Below are 13,764 nucleotides of genomic sequence, written 5' to 3' on the forward strand. Positions count from 1 at the left end.
TTTATAATTTGGACTAATGGTAATATTACTGTCTACAATAAAAGAAGATTTTATGTAAAGGGTCTTTGTTACTGCTTTGTTTAATGATAAGGGGAAAGGATATTAACTCTATGGGTCAAAAAATATCTGAGGAACCCAATTTTTTTCCTATAAAAATGCAAGGAATTTGTTTCTTGAGGGCTTTTCAGTTATGAGGGAGGTAATGAAATGTCATTTAGGCTATCAAAATGTGAATGTTTGAATGCCTCATTTAAAGATTGGAGGAATTAAATTGTGTCTGAATTCAATTTGTACTTAGTTACCTTTACCCTTATGGTAAACAAGAGTGAATATAGACTGTATTCTGAAGCATTATTAAGTTATTGACTTTTATTGATAAAATTGCCTATTTGTTATGTTTAGATATTTTGTTTTTATATTTAATTTAAATGATGCACTCTCTCATATCCCAATTGATATTTAATACTTTTTACACATTGAGGTCACATGTAAATGACAAACATACACAGTAATATTTTCCTCATGCAGGATACTGGTGGCAGCCAGGAACTAACAGGGAATAGTCTTAATCCACTATTGTTTGCAATATATATCAGACAACTTACATCAGGCATCAACCACACAGTGCATGACCTGATGTCTATAGTGAGTGAGGGGAAAAAAAAATCTGAAATGTGAACTTTGACCTGAGAGATGGTTTGACGCATATTATGTCTGGGTGTCCAAACAAGGTTCAACAGAAAAGGGTGGCAGATGAATACTAACTATAGTGAAGCTTCAGGGCAAATCAACTGGGAGCATAAAACAATTAATATTACACACAAGTAACATTTTATTCCATTGTGAAGGTACATTAAATGTGTGTCCTCTTTGCAGTTCACTGTACATTAACAGCATGTGATATAAATATCACACTTGCAAACAATCGCTTGTATTCACAACCAATACTGAAGAAAGTATCAGACTGCATGCACAAAACACATAACCCTTGATCAGAAAGAGATAATATAGAATATGCACGCCTTACGTTGACAGTTAAAAAGCAGATGGCTGCAAACAGCACATACAGTAGTTGAGATCCTAAAAATAACTTCTGGTATTGATATTTCTGCTGTGTATGTGGGGCTATATGTGGTACAAAATCATCCCAAAGCTGTCTGATGCGACCATGATGCTGTTTTTGGGACTGCTGGAGAGAGGTGGTGGGTATCTGCCCTCATGCTGACATCAGGGCTGTCATAAAATCAGCGGATGGCCCAGCTGAGCCTCTGTATTCCCATCACATGAGGTCTAGTTTTATCTGTTGAATATGGAGAGCGTCTGTTTTGACACAAGTGATAGAAGCACTGACGGAGGCAACTTAGCAAGATGCCTCTCATCCTGACAAGGCTCGAGTGCTCTGGGCAGAGGGGCAGAGACTGTGCCGACTCCCTGTCTCATCTGGAGGAGACCCATCTCTGCCTTCCACCCCGCCTGGGTCAAACACACCCATCCATCACAGCCCCTCCCTTGTTTTCTCCCAGGATTTCGAGCAGTATTTTGCTGCCATTTTTCTCCCCCCACTCGTGGCCGTCAGTCAGGGACGGCTTTGCTGTAATATAACTGACACCGGCTGGCGTTCAGGGAGTAATGAATAGCCCGGCCTTTCTCTCACTTTCTTCTGCTAGTTTTGTTTCAGCAGCAGCCACATTTAAAACTAACATGGAGAGGGAGTTGCATTCATTGCTTTCTTGTTATGCTCCCTCACCTCATGTCTTTGGTTTAAAAAAGAAAATACCAGGATAGAAATGTCTTGAAGGCTCCTCTTATACTTGAAATGTGTTTTGAACCGTATTGTAACTTTGCAAATGGAAATGTTGTTTTAAATAAAATGGCAGTAGGTAATTGTCCTAAACTGCAAATATAAAAGCATTTATTTATTTTTTTTCACAAAAATGACATGGTAAATCTATGAATTTTACTTGAAAAAGTTTATGGCAAGTTAACAAAACCGGATCTGCACAGAGTGACCCCTTTCACCACAAAGTGACTTTTTAATGGGTCAGAAGCAATATCAGGGTGATATAGCCATAAACACAGCTTCAGTTTATGCTACATTTACCCTGCTCCTGAGTTTTAACCAGCAGCTGGTAAACACAACACTGACATATTATCACCTAAATCACCTTAAGTTAAGAAGGCTAACTTTATAGCAGCCAGTTGACTTAAATCATGAATATTTTTTCCTGATTATTATCACTTCGTTCCCCTATAACATTAATAGTCATTGATGTTATAGGTCATAAACATTTTTTTCAAGTTAAGCCAGTGCTTCTTCACTCAAATGCACTTTTGTACACAACAGTATCAGAATGAATCATCTTATTACTTCTACAACTTTCTGCAGCTGCCTTCATTCCATTATAGTTTGTTCATTCTTTTGCTGGTTTAGCTGTTATATTCAGTTCAGTACAAATTTATCTCATAGAAGCTCTGTTGACAAGGTCAATAAGTAATTAATGATATGTCTGCAACAGTTATCACATTATGATTGCTTCTGTCAATGAGCTTTTAAAGTGGAAGCAACTGGTACTCTGTTTGCTTTAGTTGCTTTGAGATGTTTGCCTGCTAATTGGTAGCTTTGTCTGCTGGAACATGCTGGACAGGCAGCACACAGAGCTTTAAGAACTCTTTCACAGAAAGCCTTCTTCAGCTGAAAACAACGCTACTACAATGAATCAAAATGGTGAGGTTACAGGAAAAGATGCCAGAAAGCCGAAACAATGAGCTGAAAGATGCTACAAAGCATCCATCAAGCTGAAGGAAACTGCAGTCAGATGATCGTTTTCGCTATTTTTGTCAATTTAAGTAACATATGTCATATTGCAGTAATATTTATTTGTTATTATAAAAATTCAGTCCTTTTGATACCAGAATACACATCCAGCATCTGTTACTTAGACTAAGTTAAGTCAGTGATTTGAACATATTGGCTAATCAATGTAGTTGTATAAATACTGAAGTGAGGGGTGAAAACAAAGTCGTCGTCCTCTCCAGTCTTCGTTTCCCGATTCTTTCTCCATTCGCTCCTCCACTCCACTGCACTCAACTTCCTACCCAATCAGTGAAAGGTGACTTTGGGGGTGGCGAGGTAAGGTGGGTATGTCACTGACCCCTACAGTGTGATTGAAGCCTCTCGGTGGGGCCCCTTCAGAGGCCACAAAACACAGTCGTTGATTATACCCTGAATGAACAACATTTTGACTGTGGAGATGCTGCAATTTTGGCTTTTGCTCAAATGATCTTAATAAATCGAGACAAAAAATTGATATAAAAATGTAAATGTATATAGTACGTATACCAGCTATACCTGCAACTTGTGACCTCAACTCTTTTTTCTCTCTTGCCCCAACAAGTCTTTGTGGCTTACATTAAAAAAAAAAAAAAAATCTGTGTCATTACAGCACAAGTTGTGTTTAATTATTTTCAGCTGACTCCTTCATAAACATTGGAATTTGTTTTTGTTTGAATGGGTCATCTAGATGATACATTCACCTTTACTTAGCATTCCTCCATATTTTTTTTGTTCATTGTGTCCTCCATTTGTTTCCTTCCTGACATTTTACCTCTGCAGACTGGCGGTACCATTAATAGGGTTGACATTTTAACATATAGCTTTGACATTTTAACGTATTAATGTGGGAACTGAACCTCTCAGATTGTTCTTTTCACTGCAGACCCCGAGAGCACGGGTTCTCTAATAAACGACCAAAGCTTACACTCCTGAAAGATGACAGACTATGTCATTCTGTTCTGAGCTGCTGGTAATAACATTGGCTCTTTGCGTAACAGGTTAATAGTTAAGTCTGCGTGTCATAATCTCAAGAAAAGGTAATCTGTCAGGGGTTGTGTATCATTAATCAAACATAGATGCCATTATTGAGAGAATAATACTCTTTTTCTGTTTTTTTATGAGCCTTTAGTACTTAATCAGGTTCATTTTATTTCTTAATTTGAAGGTGTAAATCTTAAAACACCAGCATTTAAAGGGTGATGTTTAGGAGGTATAATGAATACCATGTTAGTTTAGTATGTTAGCATACAAATATTTGCTAATTATCAGAAAATACCAAGTACAGCCTAGGCTGATGGGAATGTCAGTACAGTTTTGCACATATACTGTATATTTATAAACCAAAGTATTGGGCAAACACAATTTTTGACCCAAAGACAGGTCTGGACAAAAGATCAGTGTACCAGAGTTATCGCATTTTATCATTTGACAACCATTAATTTCTGTACCAAATTTCATGGCAAACCACAACAACCACAATTCTAAACATTATTATTCATTAGGATACATCATCAATGAATGCCTCGACAAATTGTCATGGTAATCCAGTAGAAAGCTTTTTAGTTATTTTCCATTAAAACCAAAGTAATGAACTGACTAATAAATGGCGAGGAGAACGCCAGCATGAAAAGAAGCAAAACTCAAAATGAAAGGGGTTTTCTGATTTTGTTTTATTTTTTTAGCCTCAACCATTAAAGCCATTAAACTTTGTACAAAGAGGTGCAGGGTGTCTGGAAAATATCAAATATTTCTGAATGAACTGGGAACTTCAGTCCAACAATTCAACAACGGAAAACTACCTTTTAACATCAAAAGCCCATCAACACGAGCAGGCTCAGAGGTGGGCGGCCATCTGCTTGGAGCAGCTGTGGTAACGGGAGAGCAGAGAGAGAAAGGAACAGCATTGAGAGACAACAAATACCAAACACTGGGCAGGTTGGTGAGACCAGAAAGTGCAGATAAGAAACATGCAGCTCCGGAGGTCGGAGATACCTGCAGAATAAAAGTACAGGGAGAGAGAGCGCAGAGAGGAAAAAGCACAAACTACAAAAGCGGGAAGACACAAAGTTAATGACATACAATAGCAGCAGATAAATGCATCTATTACCCAAATAAAACTGAAAAAAAACTGCATTTCGACCATATTTGTGCACCGACTGGGTTTGCGAAGACATGGATTTGGGGATTTGGTAAGAGAATTGACATTTGTGTGGAGGGATATACAGTCCTCTACTGTGAGTTTGTGTTTGTGTGTACATGTGAGGCCCTTACCCTGGTGATGATATATTATTGATGATGTCAGAGTGACATACTGTCAGCTGGGCTTCTGATCTGATGAATCCAAACTGCATAGTTTACCTTTGATCTCACCAATGATCTGACTCTTGTCCGGACTCGGTCTTCCGCAGAATGTCAAAGACGGCGGACCAGGGTCAAATGTTTTTTTTAAAGTCTACTTTGACCTGCAGCCGCTCATCATGTTGTAACTTCTCTATTGTATTTATCTTTTGTATTTTCAGACATAGTTTCGTGTACAGTAAATTTAAGCCCTTGCTTCAGATCGCCGCAGTGCGAGTGGAGATTGAAGTGATAAAGAATGAATAGCAGTTAGTGTAGCAGTTTCCTCTTCCATGCCCATCGGCTGTCGGTGGGTTGAATATAAATAGTTTGGTGGCTCAGCAGGAGAACGGCACTTCATCAAAGACCATGGGAACAACCTGCATCCGTCTGCACTTACACCCAGCCTTGATTACAACCGTCTTCCCTCTCTTCTTCCTCCTCCTTCCGACTAACTGCCCTTCTCTTCTACATGCTTATGCCACATTTTTAACATCCTGCTGCTGATTCACTGATTAATTTCCTCCAAAAGCAAAGATGAAACAGCAAGAGTATAAATAATGCGTGTGCGTGTGTTTAAGGTCATTCTTGACCGTAAAATATGGCTAAATTGCCAGACAGCAAGTAAGTGACATTTTATTAGAGATTATTTTGTTGAACATACAAATAAATACAAATTTATGAGAAACTCAATGTTATCTTTTGGCCCATTTTGCTGATGTCGCAGAAACTGCAGCACAGGTAGCTATAGGACCATCATTAGAGTTTTTAGTTTTTTACCACAGTCCAAAATGTATGCCAATTTAACAAAGAGTTTTTGCATAAAGTACAGTTGTATTAGTCTAGGTGCAAGTTTTGTGGACATTGTTCTGTTGCTGGATGGGTAGAAGGAAGATGACATCCCCATTATTCATTCAAAGCTCTGGTTTGCCAAGTGTTTCTGCAGGGAAGATGGTGAGGGCAGTTATCAAAGGCTGTAGGCAGGTATAGCAGCTTTTCACTCTGGACAATTTGTGAGCACTAACATTCAGTAGGTTTGCACTCGAATAGGCCAGCTGTTGGAGAATCGAAATTTTTTTTTTTTTTTTTTTTTTTTTTAAAAGACTATCGTCGACAATGCTATATTTCAGCGTCAGTGTGTCGTACATTACTCTGTTGCACAGTCACCGTGGAAGCTAATGTACACATTCACTCAGCCTAGTGAGGCAGCCCTGAAACGTCAGTCTGGTTTAATGCATGAGCCTTTTAAATACACAATCAAACACATACATCCAGACACAACAACACACACACACACACACACACACACACACACACACACACACACACACACACACACACACACACACACACACACACAGTAGGCCAGTGTTGATTTCATTAGCAGCAGTGGAGATATAGCACAATAGCTGATGGCTCAGAGAGTGATGAGACATCTGGATTCACCAATGACAGCCATTTGCTAAGTGTGACTGAAATACTGTGCCCTCGCTTGCTCCATCCCCCTCTTGTGCCTCTTTTCTCTCCATCTGTTCCTCTCTCTTCTGCTTCTTGTCATTCATCATCAGTCTGGTGTGGCTTGTAACCATTGGCCTGTATCTGTGCATGTGATCACGTGCACGTGTGTGTGTGTGTGTGTGTGTGTGTGTGTGTGTGTGTGTGTGTGTGTGTGTGTGTGTGTGTGTATATATATCGAAGAGGACTCTTAAAGTTCACTGAATATATTTCATCTGCACTGTTCAATTTCAATCAGAGCTAATGGAAATGCTGGCCAACCCTCAGCTCAGCCCTGCCCCTCAGCACACACACACACACACACACACACACACACACACACACACACACACACACACACAGCACTGTATGCATGCAGTGTGTGTTGAGTTCAGACGAGCTCAGCATTTGCAATAAACTGTAAATTAGCTCTTACGTCCAAAAAAATGCTACTCAGCAATGAAGACAGTAGCTTCTGAATTACAGAATAATTTTGATATTAACAAATAACCAAAATGATTTTAGGTTGTTAGGAGTGAATAAATGTTAATGTTACAGGCAAAGAATGGCAATTCTAAACTATTTCACTAATTTCTAATCACAGTCCCTGTGTAATTATCAAAATTAATTTTGGGACAGATTCAAGACAGTTTAATGTCTTTATCAATGTCTTAATCTGTTTAGCTCAGATTAAGACAAAAAAAAATAATAGCTGCTTTGATAATTTTACGAAGTTCTACTATTCTGTCGCCAAGGAAACCAAATTTGTGCTGTTGATGAACACCATTTCACACTCTCTAGGTGGCTCTAATGTGCTGCTGGCTCTTTGAAAAACATCCCACATACTGAGAACAGTTTAACACTACCAGTCAGTATAACTCAACATTTATGTAGATAAACTTGTGTTTAGTTGGAGAAACTGATCTGGGGAATGTTTGAGGCTAGATTGGGCGGAGAATGCATGTTGTTGCAACTCCAAATTTGTCTTATTCATTTTTATCTTTTTTTTAGCTAACCAGCAAACGTTAGCCACTGATAAACCGAAATTTGGGAAAAAGCTGGTTAATTTTAGAGATGGATGGTGCAATCCCACAGCTTCACTCTGATACTGAGTATTTTGGGCCACTGTGTGCAGTCATCTCAACTAATTTAGTCATTACGGGCTGTAAATAGCCTGTAATGTAATTACTATTTTGGAGCCAATACATAACTGATGTTCTGCAAGTAACCAACACTAAAAGTGTCTGTTATTTGTTTCATATTGGTGCGGATAGATGCAGAATAATGCAGAATTTCCATTTACTGATTATTATTTTGCAGAATATATTCACATGGCATAATTGCCTTGTCATTTTTGCTCTTAGTTTTTGCACCAATCTTAGATTCTATATACTTGAGCTCCAAAGTGTACAGCTCTTCAAAAAAAGGGCTTCTCATTTTGTTCATTAGAAGTAAAAAGAGCTGATTCAGCAATAGTGTGCAGATTTATCATTTAATATTGTTCCCATGTGAGACAGGAAGTGCTTAAGTGTAACATGTCTTGGCCACCGTGATGGGAGTCATGCACCTCTGTGTAGCTACAGTTATGCTGTATTTAGCAATAGCCGGGGAACCACTCTCTATTTTTCCAGCAATTAAGCAGCATCAGTCACTGTCAGAAAACTGGCTCCGAATGGTTAGCACTCCATTAGTGGAATTACAGCAGCTTCACAGTGCTGCAGATATAGGTGCATAAACGAGGGAAGTTAATGAACTCCAATTGGTAATCCATCAGTTATGATATGCCTTTTGCAGGAAGCACTCACTGTGTGGACGGAGACGGATTCTAATTTACCCATCTGCAACTGAACCTTTAGTCTACAGTGAGGTTTGAATACTGTATAGCTAGCAAATCGGACAAGGGCAGAAACAACAGTTACTTTGGGTTTTTATTGAGGAGTTCCCGATGTGCTGACCAGACGACTGACGCTTTTATAAATGCATTTTTCATAAAAACACAAACAAGGACAGAAAACTCCTTTTTATGAATATAAATTGTGGGCTTACACACACTGTAGATTTTACTGGTGGGAAAATGTCATACTTACAATTAGCTCACACTGATTGTAAATTGTGCTGGTGATTACAGTGATTACTGATGGTGGTAACAGAAAACACAGAAAGTCCCTCATGTGCAGCCCTACGCGGTGTGATACCATGTGTATCTGCTTGTTAGTGAGGTCAAAAGTCAAGGGACTGGTAAGTGATAAGTAGCCCAGCTCACCCAACGGTCCTGGATACGCATTCCTGTCGCACCCTGCAGCCTATAGATCTCGACCGACACTGGACAAATGAAACCAAAGCCTGTGATGGCCTTTTCCAGTCACACTCTGTAACCTTCCTCATTACTCACCCTGGCAGTACCTTCAGTGCTGTATGAGCATCAGATACACATTTCCACCAGAATTCTTGTATTCGTCTGTCAGACCGTCTCCCTTGTGTGTTCTGATCAAGATGAACTGTTGTGTGCAGCCCCAATTTAATCCAGCAAGACCCAGACATCAATAATATATTAGTGGAGCAGTTAGCGGCCTAAAGATATCAGTATTGATCTCCTATTTAGATTCAGCTTGTTTGGACCAGGAGACAAATAGCATCTCCGCCTCTCTCAAAGAACCCATTTCATTTTACAGAAAGAGTTACTTTACAGTGGTACTGCCTCTGTGCTGCTGATGTTATTCACAGCATCCATTATATGTTGCAAGGACGATAGCAACGTTTGAAAAAAGTTTTTATTCCTCTGACCCCATTCATATTGTGATGCTGAATTCATCTGTCATTTGTATTACATGGACTGAATTGACAGGCCTAAGTGAAGACTTGGAAGTGAAATGTGCATGTTCAGACTTGTCAAAATGTCACAATTGGAATTTTGCATCAGATTTATGGAAAACAATTTCTCCAGATGGTCTTCCTTCCTATTTTAAGAAGGGGTCAATCAATAAGCTCTCTCTCTCCTGCCCTGTTTTCTTTTATAGTTGCTCTTTGTGAAGCAAATTAATGCAGAACGATCATTTTAACTGACTGAAAGGATTGAGAAGCTGCAAACCCTTCCTGATCAAGGCTGCATGGTAATTGTGGCATTTATTAAACATTCGTTTTGTGCATCGTGTTTTTCTCTTCCCATGAGCATTTCAATTTAGTCTATTTTCCTATTGTCAAAAATATCAACCAATTAGACAGTAAATGTTGCAATGCTGTGGTTATTCTGGGTCAAGACATTTGTTATTTTTCTAACAGTCTGTTCATGAATGACAGAAGGTTGAGAAACATTAGCTGATATCATACAATAGCTTTCAGAGAGCTAAAAGAGGATCTCTAAGAGCAAAAAGTAGGCTAAAGCGTTTCATTTTTTGGAACGATTTTTGTCAAACGCCCTAAACTGCGTAAATGTCAATATAATTAAATAAATAATAATACATTTTGCACCGAATGCTAACATCAGCATGCTAACAGTCTCAAAAAGAGGATGTTTAACGGCAACTTATCTATGACTCTACCTTGATCAACTACTGTACATTTAAATTAGAAAGAACATTATAAATACGACAGTCATTTTATTCAATTCTCAAGATAGTATAAGTTTGAATATTTGAAAGGGTGTATATATCTTTAAACACCATTATATGCCATGTGTGTATCCTTCTCGGTTAGTGATGGACATAAAAACAGTGTGTTGTCGCATCAGCGTTCATTCTGGGTCAGCCTTTGTATCTAGAGCGCACAGTCCTTTTGAAACTCTGTTTTGCCTCTGTCACTCAGAAACCGTTGTTTTCTTGGCTTCATCACAGTCTTCAGGGCTTTATCCATTTAGCTCTCCACTCTCACCGCCCCAAAACAAAACCCACCTCTACGGCCACGCAGACGATGCACTTAACTTTCATAAGAACTGCAACACAGCGAGAGACATGCAGACGGAGGAGAGATGCAGAGTTTTGTAGCAGAAAGCACAGACTTCTATTACATGCAACAATATACAAACGCAGACTCATAAAGAATCATGCAACTAAACTTGGGTTCAGGCAGAGTTTACCCACCATCACATCCAGCATCAAAATAATGTAAAGTAAGTAAGCATGTAAACACAATCTCTGCAGTTATAGTAAAAGAAAAGTAACAATGTGAATCTTTAATCATTGTGATTTCCATTTTATTGATCTCAATTTAACAGTCATTCCTCTGCATTCGGAAAGAGTTCCCCAATCCCGAACTGGGCAAATAAATTGGTAAATCGGTTAGCTCATGTTAGATTGAATTATTTTTCTCCATTCAGCACAGGTAATCTAATTATGATCTGCTGCTTCCTGTACACAGTGGAGAGAGACATGAATCAGAACTGCAGTAGAGTACTGAAAGTACAAAACAGCTGTTTGTGAACTGTTTCCAAGCATTCTCCTTCTCTGGCTCAGTTTACACACTGTTCCTATCATTTAAACTAAGCAGAACAATATCAAGCGAGGATGCCCTAATCCAACATCTAATTACTCCTCGTTAGTTTGTCTTCTTTTTGACAATAAACTACCAATAGTGAATGCATTTGAAGTTGAACATTGACTGTTTTAAATAAGTAAATAACTTAATAAATCTTAATAAACTACAAATTCATTGTATAAGATATTTGGAGGACAATTGCATTATGGGAGACATTACCCAAAAAACACAAATATTTTCTGATTGATTGCGCCCTCTATGGTTGAGATAGCACTGAACCAATCGATATCTTTGAAGCTCCTTTTGAGAATTTCTTTATATTTTGCACAAACCTTCACTTGGTCCCAAGTGAAGAACTGATAACATTTTGGTGGTCAAAAGTGCCCTCGTGTCTGTCCAATGCTTGTGAACACAATATCTTAAGAATGCCTTGAGTCTGGGCAAACGTGAATGTAAACTGCAGCTTGGCTGTTTGGCGGAGGTGTACGACCCCGAGGCAGTAACTCCAGTTTCTCCGTTTCGAGCCTGCTGTGTGACAGGTGAGAAGAGTTCCTGCAACATACTTCTCTGAGAAGGTTTGCAAAACCAGTTCTGCATGGTATTGATGGTATTTCTCCCTAACAATACTCGAACTAACAATAGCCTACGGTTACTTTACAGTGGTTATGGGAAAGACCACAGAGACCGTCTCTTCACTCAGAGAAGTGGTTACATACGTATGTAACCTTCCAACCTACTTAGTGAGGCGCTTCCTCCCGGCTGCATCCACAGTGTACGATGACATTAATGTAGCAGCACAAAAACATCAGTGCTTTACGTTTTTACAGCCTCAAGCTATACTTAAAACAAGAAAGAGGAAAATGGAAAAATTATTATGATTAAATGATTATTTTCTATCTTTTAAAAACACACTTAAGTTGAAGATCTTCAAGTACATGGATTAATTTATCTGTCCGTCCGTCCATCTATCTATCTATCTATCTATCTATCTATCTATCTATCTATCTATCTATCTATCTATCTATCTATCTATCTATCTATCTATCTATCTATCTATCTATCTATCTATCTATCTGTCTATCTATCTATCTATCTATCTATCTATAGAAACAGTGTGCTCTGCCTTTGCTGTGTACCATAATTAGGTTCTGTTGTGCCACTGGACTCAAATTGTCTTGTTAATTAATCAATTATTAATTGATTAGTTAATAAGTAATGTGTCTCTTCAATTAGTGAATACTTATGGGACCATGGTAATCACGTAGGCATTATACACAGTTGTGCTCGGATGTTAGCCTTTATGGATCTGGTTTGACGCTCACACTCATAGACACACACAAACATGCACACACACACACACACACACACACACACACACACACACACACACACACACACACACACACTCACTCACTCACACTCACTCACACATAAGAGAGGGAAGCCAATATCCAGAGTCACACACAACCATTCCTCTTGATTCACGAGAGATGTAAAACCAGAAAAAAAATAATCAAATAACCCAAGACTATTCTGGCCAAGAGATGCACGTGAACATACACACACACACACACACACACACACACACACACACACACACCCCAATAAAAAAATCTGCTTATCCATCTCTTCCTCTCTCGCTGTCTTGAGTTGCCTCCTCAGCAGCTGTGTGTGTATGTGTGTGTTTATTTGTGTGTCTGGCTGCGTGACGACGGGGGATGTTGGCAAGCCGAACACTGCTCCTCTCGTATGTCATCTTTAAATGACAGTGTCGTAAAGCATTACAGAGAGCAGAGTGGAGGAGAGAGGCCCTGTCAGGGCTCTGTTAGCCAGATAAATGTTCCTGCACCGTTAGCCTGTTAGCAGGCCGCTGGTATCACTTCTAATCAGAAACACATCCTGCCCGCTGCAACAGGTGCACATACACAAGGGGGTGGGGGGATGTCAAAAAACAAAACAGACTTGCTAAAATTCTATTCTATTCTATTCTATTCTAAAAATCTAATGCTTTGTTTAGTCTGCTTGGAAATGGGAACCTCCCATTTCCCACTGGAGAGCGTTCACATGACCGGTGAGATCAGTTACCTGCTTGTGTTCTGTTTGTTGCAACAAAATAATGTGAGCTAAGCAACATAGCAGCATGTTAATTGCTCTCCAATCCACTGGCATGATTTTTGTTTGTCAGCTATAGTAACGGTAAGTAGCCAGCCAAAAAGCTGATGTTGTTGGACGCTCAAAAATTACCTACATGATGAGGGAAAATGTACGAGTAAGCAATTGCAAAGTATAGTTTAAAGTCACAACACCCTGTTCTGGTTAGTATGACTTAATTAAACCATGAAGACACTTACTTTTGTGCTAAGCAAGCGTATGTCTTCCTTTCACCGCAAATGTGTCCATGTCCAGTGACGTCTAATTTGCTTCTCAAAAGTCTCTGACTGCACCATGAGAATCATGACTGTCTACAGCCTGAATACTTTAAGATACACATGTAGGTTTTATGTATCACCCTGTTTCACATTTCATAAACCTAGCTACGGGGGTTTTGGTGGCAAAAACCTAGAAGGCACCTTACGTTTAACACCCGGCGAAAGGTGACTCTAGTCACTAGAAAGGACGCTATTAAAATG

This window comes from Embiotoca jacksoni, unplaced genomic scaffold, assembly GCF_022577435.1.
Source record: "Embiotoca jacksoni isolate LCO1_2020_lvr unplaced genomic scaffold, fEmbJac1.0.p SCAF_2, whole genome shotgun sequence".
Taxonomy (NCBI): Eukaryota; Metazoa; Chordata; class Actinopteri; family Embiotocidae; genus Embiotoca; species Embiotoca jacksoni.